This window comes from Kogia breviceps, chromosome 19 (assembly GCF_026419965.1).
Source record: "Kogia breviceps isolate mKogBre1 chromosome 19, mKogBre1 haplotype 1, whole genome shotgun sequence".
Taxonomy (NCBI): domain Eukaryota; kingdom Metazoa; phylum Chordata; class Mammalia; order Artiodactyla; family Physeteridae; genus Kogia; species Kogia breviceps.
In genome coordinates this window covers 29,227,501-29,244,832 of record NC_081328.1, presented here as the reverse complement: position 1 = coordinate 29,244,832, position 17,332 = coordinate 29,227,501, and positions in this window count along the sequence as shown.

Sequence of the window (17,332 nt, the reverse complement as noted above, 5' to 3'; positions counted from 1 at the left end):
AAACCATATGATCATCTCAATAGATACAGAGAAAGTTTTCAACAAAATTCAACACCAATTTATGATAAAAACCCTCCAGAGTGTAGGCTTCAAGGGAACTTACCTCAACATAATAAAGGCCATATATGAGAAACCCACAGCCAACATCGTCCTCAATGGTGAAAAACTGAAACCATTTCCTCTAAGATCAGGAACAAGACAAGGTTGCCCACTTTCACCACTGTTATTCAACATAGTTTTTGAAGTTTTAGCTACAGCAATCAGAGAAGAAAAACAAATAAAAGGAATCCAATTAGAAAAGAAGAAGTAAAGCTGTCAATGCTTGCAGATGGCCTGATATTATACATAGAGAATCCTAAAGATGCTACCAGAACACTACTAGAGGAATCAATGATTTTGGTAAAGTAGCAGTTTACAAAATTAATGCACAGAAAATTCTTGCATTCTGATACACTAATGATGAAAATCTGAAAGTGAAATTTAGAAAACACTCCCATTTACCATTGCAACAAAAAATAAAATATCTAGGAATAAACTTATATAAGGAGACAAAAGACCTGTTTCCAGAAAATTATGGCACTGATGAAAGAAATTAAAGATGATACAAATAGCGGGAGAGATATACCATCTTCTTAGATTGGAAGAATCAACATTGTGAAAATGACAATACCACCCAAAGCAATCTACAGATTCAATGCAATCCCTATCAAACTACCACTGGCATTTTTCACAGAACTAGAACAAAAAATTCACAATGTGTATGGAAACACAAAAGACTCTGAATAGCCTAAGCCATCTTAAGAAAGAACAATGGAGCTGAAGGAATCAGGCTCCCTGACTTTAGACTATATTACAAAGCTACAGTAAATAAAACAGCATGGTACTGGCAAAAAAATCAGAAATATAGATTAATGGAACAGGATAGAAAGCCCAGAGATAAACCCACACACATATGGTCACCTTATCTTTGATAAAGGAGGTAAAAATATACAGTGGAGAAAAGACAGCCTCTTCGATAAGTGGTGCTGGGAAAACTGGACAGCTACATGTAAAAGAATGAATTTAGAACACTCCCTGACACTATACACAGAAATAAACTCCAAATGGATTAAAGACCTAAATGTAAGGCCAGACACTATCAAACTCTTAGACAAAAATATAGGCAGAACACTCTATTACATAAATCACAGCATGATCTTTTCTGACCCACCTCCTAGAGAAATGGAAATAAAAACAAGAATAAACAAATGTAACCTACTGAAACTTAAAATGTTTCTCACAGGAAAGGAAAACTTAAGGAAGGTGAAGAAACAGCCCTCAGAATGGGAGAAAATATTTTCAGATGAAGCAACTGACAAAGGATTAATCTCCAAAACTTACAAGCAGCTCATGCAGCTCAATATCAAAAAATAAACAACCCAATCCAAAAATGGGCAGGAGACGTAAATAGACATTCTCCAAGGAAGATATATAGATTACCAACAAACACATGAAAGAATGCTCAACGTCATAAATCATTAGAAAATTGCAAATCAAAACTATAATGAGGTATCATCTCAAACCAGTCAGAATGGCCATCAACTAAAAATCTACAAACAATAAATGCTGGACAGGGTGTGAAGAAAAGGGAACCCTCTTGCACTGTTGGTGGGAATGTAAATTGATACAGCTACTATGGAGAACAGTATGGAGGTTCCTTAAAAAACTAAAAATAGAACTACCATACCACCCAGAAATCTCACTACTGGCATACACCCTGAGAAAACCATAATTCAAAGATATCATGTACCACAATGTTCATTGCAGCTCTATTTACAATAGCCAGGACCTGGAAGCAACCCAAGTGTCCATAAACAGATGAGTGGATAAAGAAGATGTGGCACATATATACAGTGGAATTACTCAGCCATAAAATGAAATGAAATTGAGTTATTTGTAGTGAGTTGGATTACTCACGCTGTCATACAGCGTGAAGTAAGTCAGAACGTGAAAAACAAATTCCATATGGTAACACATATATATGGCATCTAAGAAAAAAAAATGGTCATGAAGAATGTAGGGGCAAGATAAGAAGAAAGATGCAGACCTACTACTAGAGAATGGACTTGAAGATATAGGGAGGGGGAAGGGTAAGCTGGGACAAAGTGAGTGTGGCATGGACTTATATACACTACCAAATGTAAAATAGATAGCTAGTGGGAAGAAGCCGCATAGCTCAGGGAGATCAGTTCGCTGCTTTGTGACCACTTAGAGAGGTGGGATAGGGAGGGTGGGAGGGAGAGAGATGCAAGAGGGAAGAGATATGGGGATATATGTATACGTATAACTGATTCACTTTGTTATAAAGCAGAAACTAATACACCATTGTAAAGCAATTATACTCCATTAAAGATGTTAAAAATAAGTGTCAAAATAATGAAAAATGAGGACAGAATGAGAAGCTATTAAGATTGGAGCAGACTAAGGAAATGTTACAACTAAATTTAAGCCTGAATTAGATACTGGAACAGATAAAAAGTACTTAGTAAAAAACAAACAAACAAAAACCTAAAATTTATTGGAAAAACTGATAAAATCTAAATAAAGTCCTTATTTTGCTTAACAATGTTATACCAATGTTAATTTCTTAATTTAAGTTCATGCATCATGATCATGTTGACTCTCTACAGTATCTTTACAACTTTTCTGTAAACTTGAAATGATTGCAAAATAATAGTTAAAATATTTTTATGGATATGACATCAGTAAAATATTGTGTTACTGGGATAGGCAATTTGTGGACACCAAAGCCCAAAAACAAAAGGAAAATAATGATGCAATTGAATTTATCAAGTTTAAACAATTTTCTCTTAAAAACATAGTTAAAAAAATAAAAAAAAAAAACAGTCCATAGACTTGGAAAAACTTGTAAAACATAAATCAAAGCTTTACAGAATAAATTAGAATTTTGGGATTAATACATACTACTGTATATAAAATAGGTAAACAACAAGTACCTACTGTAAAGCACAAGGAATTATATTCAATATCTTGTAATAACCTATAATGGAAAATAATCTGAAAAAGAATATATATATGTGTGTGTGTATATATATATATATATAAATAAAACAATTACTTTGCTGTACACTTGATACTTATACCACATTGTAAATTAACTATATTTCAATAAAAACAGTTGTACACAATATATTAATCTCTTATGATTGAAAATATATATGTGTGTATTCAAAAACATTTAAACACACACTTCACAAAAGAAGATATACAGATACACAAATAATTAATGAGCCCATGTAAAGATGCTCAACAACACTAGTCATCAAGGAAATGCAAATTAAATGACATGGGATGCTACTAATACTAAAGTGACTAAAGTGAAAAAGACTAGTAATACCAAGAATAAGCTAGGATGTGATGAAATTATAATTCTTATATATTGCTGATGGGAATGCAAATGGCACACTCATTTTGGAAAAAAAGGTTGGAAGTACTTTATGAAAATCGTCACATATTTTTCATATGACAAAGCATTACCACTCAACAGAAATGAAATTATATTTTCACACAAAGAAGTGGATGTGGATGTTCATTACAACATTACTTATTACTACTGTAAATTGGAAAAAAATAAACCTTTTTCCACTGCTGAATGGGTAAGCAAAATGTGGTTTATTTCTGCAATGAATTGCTACTCAATAATAAAAATAAAATACTTATGCAGAGAATAGCATGGAAAATCTCAAAAACATTTTTCTACCTGAAAGAAAAATACAAAAGACGGTGTGTGTGTGGATCAACTTACAAAGAATTGTAGAAATTATAAAACTATCATGGCAGAAAGTAGATCAGTGTTTTGGGCTTGGGAGAGGAGAGAGATTTTATTTTTTTTATTTTTTTTTTTTTTATTTTTTTTTTTTTTGCGGTATGCGGGCCTCTCACTGTTGTGGCCTCTCCCGTTGCGGAGCACAGGCTCCGGACACGCAGGCCTAGCGGCCATGGCTCACGGGCTTAGTTGCTCCGCGGCATGTGGGATCTTCCCGGACCGGGGCACGAACCCGTGTCCCCTGCATCGGCAGGCGGATTCTCAACCACTGCGCCACCAGGGAAGCCCAGGAGAGAGATTTTAGTATAAACTTTCAAGGACAAAGGAATTTTTCCACAGCTTAATTTTGGTAGTGTTTACACAATTATATACAATTACCAAAATATATAAAATTGTATTTTTTTTTATTTTCTTGAATTTTTGAATTTAATTTTATTTATTTTTTATACAGCAGGTTCTTATTAGTTATCTATTTTATACAAATTTGTGTATATATGTCAACCCCAATCTCCCAAATCATTCCACTACCACAAGCATGCTGTCACTTTTCCCCTTGGTGTTCATAAGTTTGTTCTCTACATTTGTGTCTCTATTTGTGCCTTACAAACTGGTTCACCTGTACCATTTTTCTAGGTTCCACATATATGCATTAATATATGATTTTTTTTCTCTTCCTGACTTACTACACTCTGTATGACAGTCTCTAGATCCATCCACATCTCTACATATGACCCAATTTCATTCCTTTTTATGGCTGAGTAATATTCCATTGTATATATGTACCACATCTTCTTTATCCATTCATCTGTCGATGGACATTAAGTTGCTTCCATGACCTGGCTATTGTAAATTGTGTTGCAATGAACATTGGAGTGCATGTGTCATTTTGAATTGTGGTTTTCTCAGGGTATATTCCCAATAGTAGGATTGCTGGGTCATATGGTAATTCTATTTTTAGTTCTTTAAGGAACCTCCCTACTGTTCTCCATAGTGGCTGTATCAATTTACATTCCCACCAACAGTGCAAGAGGGTTCCATTTTCTCCACACTTTCTCCAGCATTTGTTTGTCAATTTTCTGATTATGCCCATTCTTACTGGTGTGAGGTGATAACTCATTGTAGTTTTGATTCACATTTCTCTCATAATTAGTGATGTTGAGCAGCTTTTCATGGGCTTCTTGCCTATCTGTATGTCTTCTTTGGAGAAATGCCTATTTAGGTCTTCTGCCTATTTTTTGATGGGGTTGTTTTGTTTTTTAATATTGAGCTGCATCTGTTGTTTATATAATTTGGAGATTAATTCTTTGTCTGTTGATTCATTTGCAAATATTTTCGCCATTCTGAGCATTGTCTTTCCATCTTGTTTGTAGTTTCCTTTGCTTTGCAAAAGTTTTAAGTTTCATTAGGGTCCCAGTTTGTTTATTTTTGTATTTATTTGCATTACTGTAGGAGATGGACCAAAAAAACTCTTGATGTGATTTATGTCACAGAGTGTTCTTCCTATGTTTTTCTCTATGAGTTTTATAGTGTCTGGTCTTACATTTAGGTCTGTAATCCATTTGGAGTTTATTTTTGTGTATGGTGTTAAGGAGTGTTCTAATTTCATTCTTTTACATGTAGCTGCCCAGTTTTCCCATGACCCTTATGGAAGAAACTGTCTTTTCTCCATTGTATATCATTGTCTCCTTTGCCATAGATTAGTTGACCACAGGTGCATGGGTTTACCTCTGGGCTTTCTATCATGTTCCATTTATATATTTCTGTTTTTGTGCCAGTTCCATATTGTCTTGATTACTGTAGCTTTGTAGTAGAGTCTGAAGCCAGGGAGTCTGATTCATCCAGCTCCATTTTTTCCCCTGAATTCTACTTTGGCTATTTGGGGTCTTTTTTGTCTCCATAAAAGTTTTAAGATTTTCTGTTCTAATTCTATAAAAAATGCCACTGGTAATTTGATAGGGATTGCCTTTAATCTGTAAATTACTTTGCGTACTATAGTCATATTCAAAACATTTATTCTTCCAATCCAGTAACCTGGTATATTTCTCCATCTGTTTGTGTCATCTTTGATTTCTTTCAGTAATGTCTTATAGGTTTTTGAGTACATGTCTTTTACCTCCTTAAGTAGGTTTATTCCTAGGTATTTTATTCTTTTAGTTGCAATGGTAAATTGGATTGTTTCCTTAATTTCTCTTTCTGATCATTTGCTGTTAGTGTATAGGAATGCAAGAGATTTCTGTGCATTAATTTTCTTTACTGCAACTTTACAAATGTTTAGCCCTTGTGGTTTTTCTGGTGGCAACTTTAGGATTCCCTATGTATAGTATCATGTCATCTGCAAACAGTGACAGTTTTGCTTCTTCTTTTCCAATTTGCATTCCTTTTATTTCTTTTTCTTCTCTGATTGCTGTGGATAGGACTTTCAAAACTATGTTGAATAATAGTGGTGAGAGTGGACATCCTTGTCTTGTTCCTGATCTTAGAGGAAATGCTTTCAGTTTTTCACCATTGAGAATGATGTTTGCTGTGGGTTTGTCATATATGGCCTTTATTGTGTTGAGGTAGCTTCCCTCTATGCCCACTCTCTGGAGAGTTTTTATCATAAATGGGTGTTGAATTTTGTCAAAAGCTTTTTCTGCATCTATTGAGATGATATCATTTTTATTATTCAATTTGTTTATATGGTGTATCACATTGATTGATTTGTGTATATTGAAGAATCCTTGCATCCTGGGGCTAAATCCCACTTGATTATGTTTTATGATCATTTTAACGTGTTGCTGGTTCTGTTTGCTAGTATTTTGTTGAGGATTTTTGCATCTATATTCATAAGTGATGTTGGTGTGTAATTTTCTTTTTTTTGTAGTATCTTTGTCTGGTTTTGGTATCAGGATGATGGTGGCCTCATAGAATGAGTTTGAGAGTGTTCCTTACTCTGCAATTTTTTGGAAGTGTTTGAGGAGGATGGGCGTTATCTCTTCTCTAAATATTTGATAGAATTCACCTGTGAAACCATATGGTCTTAGACTTTTGTTTGTTGGAAGATTTTTAATCACACTTTCAATTTCATTACTTGTGATTGGTCTGTTCATATTTTCTATTTCTTCCTGGTTCAGTCTTGGAAGTTTATACCTTTCAATGAATTTGTCCATTTCTTCCAGATTGTGCATTTTATTGGTATAGAGTTTCTTATAGTAGTCTTTTAGGATGCTCTGGATTTCTGTGGTGTCCACTGTAGCTTCTCCTTTTTCATTTCTAATTTTATTGATTTGAGTCCTCTCCTTCTTTTTCTTGATAAGTCTGGTTAGAGGTTTTTCAATTTTATTTATCTTCTCAAAAAGCCAGCTTTTAGTTTTATTGATTTTTGCTATTGTTTTCTTTGTTTCTATTTCATTTATTTCTTCTCTGATCTTTATGATTTCTTTCCTTCTACTAACATTGGATTTTGTTTATTCTTCTTCTAGTTGCTTTAGGTGTAACTTTAGGTTGTTTATTTGAATTTTTTTGTTTGTTTGTTTCTTGAGGTAGGCTTCCCTCTTAGAACTGCTTTTGCTACATCCCACACGTTTTAAATCATCGTGTTTTCAGTGTCATTTGTCTCTAGGGATTTTTTGATTTCCTCTTTGATTTCTTCAGTGATCTCTTGGTTATTTAGTAATGTATTGTTTAGCCTCCATGTGTTTGTGTTTTTTATGTTTTCCCCCTCTAATTGATTTCTAATCTCATAGCATTGTGGTCAGAAAAGATGCTTGATATGATTTCAATTTTCGTAAATTTACTGAGGCTTTATTTGTGACTCACTATGTGATCTAACCTGGAGAATGTTCCACATGCCCTTGAGAAGAAAGTGTAATCTGTTGTTTTGGGATGGAATGTCCTATAAATATCAATGACATCTATCTGGTCTAGTGTGTCATTTAAAGCTTGTGTTTCTTTATTAATTTTCTCTCTGGATGATGTGTCCATTGGTGTAAGTGAGGTGTTAACGTCCCCCCCCATTATTGTGCTACTATCGTTTTCCTCTTTTATATCTGTTAACAGTTGCCTTATGTATTGAGGTGCTCCTAAGTTGGTGCATATATATTTATAATTGTTATATCTTCTTCTTGGATTGATCCCTTGATAATTATGTAGTGTCCTTCCTTGTCTCTTGTAACATTCTTTATTTTAAAATCTATTGTATATAATATGAATATTGCTACTCCAGCTTTCCTTTGATTTCCTTTTGCATGGCATATCTTTTCCCATCCCTTCACTTTCAGTCTGTATGTGTCCCTAGGTCTGAAGTGGGTCTCCTGTGGAGACAATACATATGGGTCTTGTTTTTGTACCCATTCAGTGAGCCTGTGTCTTTTGCTTGGAACATGTAATCCATTTACATTTAAGGTAATTATCAATATGTATGTTTCTATTACCATTTTCTTAATTGTTATGGGTTTGTTTTTGTAGGTCCTTTTCTTCTCTTTTGCTTCCCATTTAGAGAAGTTCCTTTAGCCTTTGTTGTACAGCTGGTTTGGTGGTGCTGAATTCTCTTAGCTTTTGCTTGTCTGTAAAGCTTTTGATTTCTCCATTGAACCTGAATGAGATCCTTGCTGGGTAGAGTAATCTTGGTTGTAGGTTCTTTCCTTTCATCACTTTAAATATGTCATGCTACTCCCTTCTGGCTTATAGAATTTCTGCTGAGAAATCAGATGTTAACCTTATGGGAGTTCCCTTGTATTTGTCATTTTTCCATTTTTGCTTTCAGTAATTTTTAATTGTCTTTAAATTTGTCAATTTGATTACTATGTGTCTTGGCATGTTTCTCCTTCGGTTTATCTTGCCTGGGACTCTCTGCACTTCCTGGACGTGGGTGACTATTTTCTTTCCCATGTTAGGGAAGTTTTCAACTATAATCTCTTCAAATATTTTCTCTGGTCCTCTCCCTCTCTCTTCTCCTTCTGGGAACCACATAATGTGAATTTTGTTGTGTTTAATGTTGTCCTAGAGGTTTTTTGGCTGTCTTCATTTCCTTTCATTCTTTTTTATTTATTCTGTTCCATGGCAGTGAATTCCACCATTGTGTCTTCCAGGTCACTTATCTGTTCTTCTGCCTTAGTTATTCTGCTATTGATTACTTGTAGTGTATTTTTCATTTCATTTATTGTATTGTTTATCTCTGGATTTTTTTTGTTGTTGTTGTTCTTTAATTCTTCTGGTTGTTGTTTCTTTACTTCTTCTAGTTCTTTCTTTGTTAAACATTTTTTTTGTCTTCTCGATCTTTGCCTCCATTCTTTTTCCAAGGTCCTGGATCTTCTTCACTATCATTATTCTGATTTCTTTATCTGGAAGGTTGCCTATCTCCACTTCATTTAGTTTTTTTTCTGGGGTTTTATCTTGTTCCTTCACGTGGTACAAAGTTATCTCCCTTTTCATTTTGTCTGTCTTTCTGTGAATGTGGTATTCGTTCCACAGGCTGCAGAATTATAGTTCTTGCTTCTGCTGTCTGCACTCTGATCTCAAGCTGTACACTTCTGACAAAAATTTATTGTATATAAAAACCTAATAATCATAAAAGAAGAATAATAATGTAAAAAAATAACTCCCAAGAAAATTGATAAACTGTAAGATATCAAACAAGAAGGCAATTGGAACAGAAATCTTAAAAATATTTACTATTTTCATAAGGAAAAAGGCAATTGCAGGTAAGCAATTTCAGGATTGTCTTAGCAAATCCATTATTTCAGGTTCTTATGTCTGCAATTCTTTTGACATCAGGAAAGCTGTGGACATTAGACATCATATTCTTATGCAGTTCTATAAAATGCATGTTTTCATGCAGGAAGGGGGGAGTATATAAGTGTCTTATTGCTGCCATAAGAAATAATTACAAATCCAGTAATCTAAGCAACACAAATTATTTTTTAGTTCTGTAGATCAGAAATCTGACATTGATTTGACTATACTAAAATCAAAATGTTAGCAGGGCTGCTTTCCTCCTGGAGGTTTGTGAGGATCCTTTTATTTGCCTTTTTCAGTGTCTAGAGGCTGTCTGCATTCTTTGGCTCATGATCACTTACTCCATCTTCAAAACCAACAATGGATGTATGAGTCATTCTCACATCATACTTCAAGACCCTTCTTTATCATCACATCACTCTCTGACAACAGTTAGGAATGTTTGTCTGATTTTAAAGACTCTTGTGAGTAGATTAGATCCTCCTGGATAATCCATATCAAAGACATATCCTTGATTATATCTGTAGAATCCCTTTTGTCATTTAATGTAACATATTCATAAGTTCCAGAGATTAGGACAAGGTCACGTTTGGGGGATCATTATTCTACCTACTATGGAGGGGTTGAAAGTTGATGAGGGAGCTCTTTTAAACTGTCTCTCTCTTTTCATCAGAGAGGAGATATATTTCCTAAAAGCCTCAGGCAGACTTTCCCTTATAACTCATTTACCAGAATGAGTAAAGGCAAAGGAAATAAAGAAAGTAATTATCTAGCTTTTCCAGAGGGAGAAAAAACAGATGACTCTTAGACCACCAGGGTTGGTCACATAGTGCTTTTCCATGGTTTTCCTTCCATGAAGAAAATGGCAGAAAAATGTTGTAAAATGTCCAAATAGCCAAACTCTCCTTTAACTCTGTGGCATTAGGTAGATACAGTAACATGTGCAATATCTCAGGAAATAAAACATACAAAAATTTCCTTTGAATCAAATTGTTAACGATATACTCCAACCAACTGAAAGGTAAATGATGATGACTAACAATTGAGATTGAGACCTTATTCTGTGTTGGCACTTTTCAAAGCAACATTAGTTAATTCTCACCATACTTTTATGATGGAGGTACTGTAATTAACCTCATTTAAAAATGAGAAAACAGCACAGAAATATTAAATAATTTTTTCAATGTCACATAGTTATTCAATAGTAAAGATTCAACCTAGCAATTACAACTGTAGAACTCACTCTGCATCATAAAATTATAATTTTACATAAAAAATTGTGGTGCCTATGTTATTATAAAATGAAAACTTCTAGAAATGGTTTAATATATTCAGTCTAAACCTCAGAAGTGAGGTCTAGATTGGAGATATAAATTTCAAAACATGGAATTTAAATGAAACTTCAAAACATAGATTTTAAAATATGTCTGTTGGGGAAGCTGATGGCAAGAGTTTGGAAGCAACATGATAAGCCAGGAGGGAGGCAGTAGAAGCATGACATTGGGATTACAGAAAACCAAGGGATGGTCTGAGCAAGTGGTTACTCATAAGCTAGATAGTCCAAGAAGAGTACCAAAAAATCATATCCCATGGCTTGACAAGTCCAGAAGCCCACAGTGTGCCTTTGGTAACCCAAGAAATGTCTGAAAAATCAGGGGGAAAAAGACACAGAACAAAAACTAATACCAGTAATTGCACCACCTTATATTCATGTAGTACTTTAATTGTTTTACAATTTCTGATTCCCTTCCATTTTTTTCCTCATCTACATTAGCATGAAATGTGATGTAAAAGCAAGTGTTTCATCGTTTATTCTAGGAACTTGTATCTGCTTCTCATAAGGCAGGACCCTGATGTTTGCAGGAAGAGATGATTGAAAACGTTCATCTTTACTGCCAAAATAGTGGCTGAACAAGAACAGTTCCAGAAATTGGGAAGAGATGCCGACCTATATAACTTTCTGCTGAAGAAAACCCTGGAGCTTCTCGAACTTGTTATTGCTGTTTATGTTTTAACTCAATCTTATTTTGAATAAAGGTCAAAACCATCCTTTTTGTTCACTTAATAATATAACATGATCATTTTTCCCCATATCAATCCATATAATGTTCTTTCTTCTTAATGGAATCAGCATTCCTAATTACTTCCAAAAATCCTGTAGGAAAACCTCTTTCATATTCTGACTTATACATGAAGAATTGTAAGAACCATTCAGTTCTCAATGGGCTTGCATTTGGAATATTTCAGAAACTCTCTGGACTTCTCTGCTCTGTTTTATTAACATTGACTCCCAGCATTATATTAGAATAGATTTTATTTTCTCTTTATGTCAATTACATTGACTGACAGTCTGCAATGAGTTTCCTAGTAACACCTAGGGGATGCTTAGGTTTCCTACTTTACTTCATAATATTGAGAACTTGTCACTAAAAAGTCACCTTTCTTTTCTACTTATGAAAACAATTTACCCTTAACCTCACACATAATTTGTGAAATACAATAAGGCTTTAGATTATGCAACCACCTGACAGCTTGGATTTTTAAAGGGTTTCTTTCCCCCCGCACCAAGTAACAATCTTGAATTCTCTGTGGGAGATAGTTAAGATTTATCTGTTAATTGAATCATGGCTATTTGTTCTGTCTACATAAAGCCAAATAAGTTTTTAAAGCATAAATACTAAATGATTAATTACTGCATTGCACCAAAAATATAGACTTTGAGCTTAGATTTGGGTTTCCTGAACATAGAATTAAGCATAGATAATTGATCTGTACAAAACTATAAATATTTAAATTGGGGGTAAGTGGAGTAGCTTAGTACACTAAGCATTTACTTTGAAAATAATTTGACAGTTAAACTGCACACTTCTCCCCTGGTAGCCTTGAATGCTCCAAGTAGGTATTAACTTAGCCCTTTTCTCTTGCTCTTAAAATCTTCTCCCGCATGACAAACCATCCCAAAATCACTTTTCAGAACTTATATGGGTTTCACTTTTGTGTTGTATTAATATATATGTCTCTAGGATTTTTTTTCTTCTGACCTACACTATGCACCATGTTGTTTGTTGAATATAACCATCATTGTGGGTGAGAAACCTCAAGTCTTAGCCTAAAAGGAGGAAAGGATGTCTGGAAAGGAAAGAAAAGATTATAGAGAAATAAAACTCTTAAGGAGGTGTATTTTCAAATATTTTTATATTAGAAATATATAGTACCCTTTGCAGTGCTAAAAGAAATTATTGCTTAATCAATTCTCCCCCCCCATTTTTGTTTGTCTAATTGTATAGAGCACAACTCTGAAACCAGACCACAGAGTTTAAGCTTTATAATCTGTGTGAATTTAAGCAAATTACTGTAACTGATCTGTGACTGACTTTCCTCATCTAAAAGAGAGATTAATAATTGTATTAGGGCTTCCCTGGTGGCACAGTGGTTGAGAGTCTGCCTGCTGATGCAGGGGACACGGGTTTGTGCTCTGGTCCGGGAAGATCCCACATGCCACGGAGCAGCTGGTCCCATGAGCCATGGCCGCTGAGCCTGTGCTCTGCAACAGGAGAGGCCACAACAGTGAGAGGCCCACGTACTGAAAAAAAAAAAAAAAAAAAAAAGAATTATGTATTAAGTCCATAGTTATTTTATGAGGAATAATATACAACTAGAATAGTATATGCAAAGCACTTAGGACAGTGCCAACCGTATAGTAAGCACTTATTTAATCCTTACTGCAAGCAGTTAATATAATTGTTTTTATCAGCTTAAACTTCCAGAATAATTTTCTTTTTAATTTTCAATCCATATTATTTCAAACTTAGTTTGACATTTTTGACAAAAGGAGATATGCCCTCTAATTATTTAATAATTACAAAATGCTGGATTTACACAATGGTCCATTTTTTGTTTTCCATTTCTCACCTCTGCCTCTCAGCAACATTCTTCATCCTTCTCTGTCTTGCATTATGCAAAATGATATTGAACACTGTGAACACATCACCAGAACTCCCTCACAAGCTGGATTCTACCAGTGTTTGGCCAGTGGAAGTCACCAAGAGCATATCAGAAAAAGGGAGGAGAGAGGGGTTGGGATATTTCCTCTCTCTCCTTAACATTGTCTTTGACAAGCAATGGCCCCATCAAGAATAGAATGTAACACCTCTTCCACAGCCCCAGCTCTCACTGGTTCCTCTGACATTATTACTCTTGTTGTATTTCTTGCCCTACAGGAGAAATCAGCTTCTCACAATTGGTTTCACAGACCTTCAATATTCACAGCAATGCCCATATGAAGTAGTCTCTTTAAATTTTCTTCATTTAAGTTATCTGGGACAAATTATATGCCTAATAGTCTATTTTAATATAGTATGACTTGTGTCTCTACTTTCATATAATACTATCAAAACTTATAGGCAAGTGATTTTTAAATTTGTGAACAAATGTGCTTTCAAATTTCCAGTTACTCTTAAAGGACTTAAAAGGCCATGTCCTGTTCCAACCATCATAGCTGGAAGATGTGTTTGCAATCAAATATATCCTTCAAGTACAAGTGTTGAATTAAAAATATTTATTATGATTTACAGTTATGCATTGAGGGGATGTGCCCAAGAGTCACAACTGGTCACTGTAATGGCATATAATAAGAACATAAATCCAGTTACAGAAATGGAAAAAAGGCTCATCAGTAGAAGAGAATCCAGCAGGCATAGTATTCCATACATGGTAATCCAGATAGAGAGTTGTTATCTGGGAAAATATATATGCATTATAGATAACAAGTGGTCAAAGCCTACGAAGGGTGATAATATTGAAGATGGACAATATTTTGTTAAATAGAATATAGGAAAATAGCCCGAGAAAAATCTCTCAGCAGCTTTCAGAAGTTCACCTACCAAGGGACCAAGAACTGAGTTCTAGCCTCTGGAATGGGGTGTAGGGTAGAATTGTCAAAGGGAGGTCAAAAACCTTAGCATGTATGAAATGTTCATATTCCAAAGCAAGGAAGATGGAGAGCATAAACAATGTTGAGATCCACTTTCCAGAGTGAGATTTAGGTGGCAAGCTTGATGAAAACTATGTAAAGTTTCAATTTAACTGTGTAACATGTCTCTTTTTTTCTCTTATTATGTTATATTAATGCATATGGCAAAGAAAAAGTGTCACACATTATGTGTGAAGTGAAATAAATGATCAGAAGTGAATACTTCTTACTAACCCCCACTGAAATTAGGAAATAGAACATTTTCAGCACCCAAGAAATTTCTCTTCGGCTTCTCACTGATCACTACCCATTACCAGTATTCTAATTTCTAATCATAATTACAGCTGTCCTTTCTTAAACTTTATATAAATGGTTTCTTGAAGTATAAGTTATGTTCTGGCTTCTTTTATTAAATATTACATTTGTAACATTCATCTATGGCATTTCATAAAGCTGCAGTTCATTTATATTTGGTATTGCCGAGTATTCCATTTTATGACTATACTACAATTTATTTATACATTTTTAATCCATTTTACTGCTGATGGATACTTTTGCTCAATTTGGAGCTTGTTAAGAATATAAAGTTTTTATGAAAGTATATGTATTCTGTTCTAATTACGCTTGAACATATACTGAGTATATACATATAGAAAGGTTGAGTCATAGCATATATACATATTTAACCACAGTAAATAAAGCAAACATTTCCCAAGAGGATGTATTAATTTCCTTTCTCACCAAAAATACATGAATACTGTTGATCTATTTCCTTGCAGTGATTTTGTGTTGTCAGACTTTTTTTTTGATTTTGATGAGATATTCTGATAAGTTTGTAGTGGTATAATTGTTATTTTAATGAACATTTATCAAATAATTAATGAGACTGAACAATTTCCATAGTTTTATGAGGCATTTGGGATTCATTTTGTTTTTCAAAGTGCCTGCTCATATCACTTTCTTATTGTTGCCTGTTCTTTTTTTATTGATTAGTGTAAGTTTTATATGTAAGTGATGCATATGAAAATTTTGTCATTTATATATGTGTTAAAATACATGTTTTATCAGTCTGTGGCTTGTCTTTGTGTTCTCTAATAGTGTAGTCTAATAAACTGATGTTTTAAATTTAAACATAGTCCAATTTTTCAAGTTTTTCTTATGGTGAGAAAAAGAAAAGTTGTATTCTCCAAATTTAAGAAAGGAAGTAGAAAAAGTACTATTGTTTGGCCCTGGATTCAAGCCCTAAGCAAGTAAACACAGTGCCTGTTTAACCAGCACCAATCAGTCATTAACAATTCTGCTTCAATATGATTACTTTTGAATGTTAGACAATCCCCAAAGGCCATACTTCCTCTGCTCTCTTACTTTTTTTGTAAAGTCAGCCAGTCCTTCCTTGAATGTTGTACTTCCTCAAAAAGTCTACAAAGATTAGCAGTTTGATTTGTTCTTCAAATACAGTTTTGGGGTTTTTTTTGCTTGGAAAGTAATAAATTCAGCTTGGTTTCAGATATAGTTGAGAAGTAATCTCTTCCCTCAGCACTACTAGCACTGATTGCGACTTATTTAAGAAATCTGACAAGTACAAAAGTTAGTATGCACTCATAATTTTGGTAGAAGCAGAGGGGAAGAACAATTCCACCTAGGACTCTTAGACCAGTGAGTGACACGAAAAAGGCATGCAAAAGAGAGCTTCCCATTTCTAATTACACACCAACAGGTTCTTTGTGTAAAATGAAGAGATAAGTGATATATAACTTGTTCTTCAAACTGGAATATCTTTAGACAGAGATGATACACTATCCATAATTACATGGAGACCATAAGCATAAACTGGGACTGCCTCTGGAAATATGAGGGTTATACCCCAACTAATTATAGAATTTTATCTACTGATTCTTAACTGGCTTCCTGCTTAGTGCAACTAATTAGTGCAACTAATTATTTTCACTGGACTAGAGGCAAAACAGATGAATCTGTTCAGCCACTTCCCATGGTCTCCTTCCCAGTTCTTAATTACCCTTTTATACATGTATCCACGTATAAAAGAACCTGACCACTTTCACCATACCAGGTTTGTGAAGAAGTGTAAATCTCTAACAGGCCAGTAAAAGAAAGATTGATGCTATTGGGAGACATAAAGAGCTCTTTACCTTGGAAAAAGAGTGTTTTAACCTCTTTACTTTGTATAATTCAAGCTCAAATACTATGTTTCAGTCATAAGTCTTGACCTTGATTGAGAAAGGATATTTGAAAGTGTTGGGAGGATGCTTGAAGGGATTGAGGGGACACTTGAGCTTTCTTAGAGGATGTTGATGCTAGCAACCTCCCTAGTTATATCCTGTAAGTTTTGATTATACTTATTTTTGTATATTATACAATTTCTTTTTAAAAAAATTTGTTTCATTGTTGCAAAGTGATGTAGCAGACAATTTTTTTTGTTTTTGTTTTGTTTTTGCGGTACGCGGGCCTCTCACTGTTGTGGCCTCTCCCATTGCGGAGCACAGGCTCTGGACGCGCAGGCTCAGCAGCCATGGCTCACGGGCCTAGCTGCTCCGCGGCATGTGGGATCTTCCCAGACTGGGGCATGAACCTGTGTCCCCTGCATCGGCAGGTGAACTCTCAACCACTGCGCCACCAGGGAAGCCCAAACAGACAATTTTTAACCAAGTTCCAGGCTTGTTTTAAAAGAAACTCGGGTTCATAAAATGGAGTAGGTCATACTCTTCAATGTATAGAACTCTATTATCAGCCTTTTTTCTAATAAACACAAAATACTTTTTAGATTCTTTATCATTCTTTTCATTTGCTTCCCACAGGCA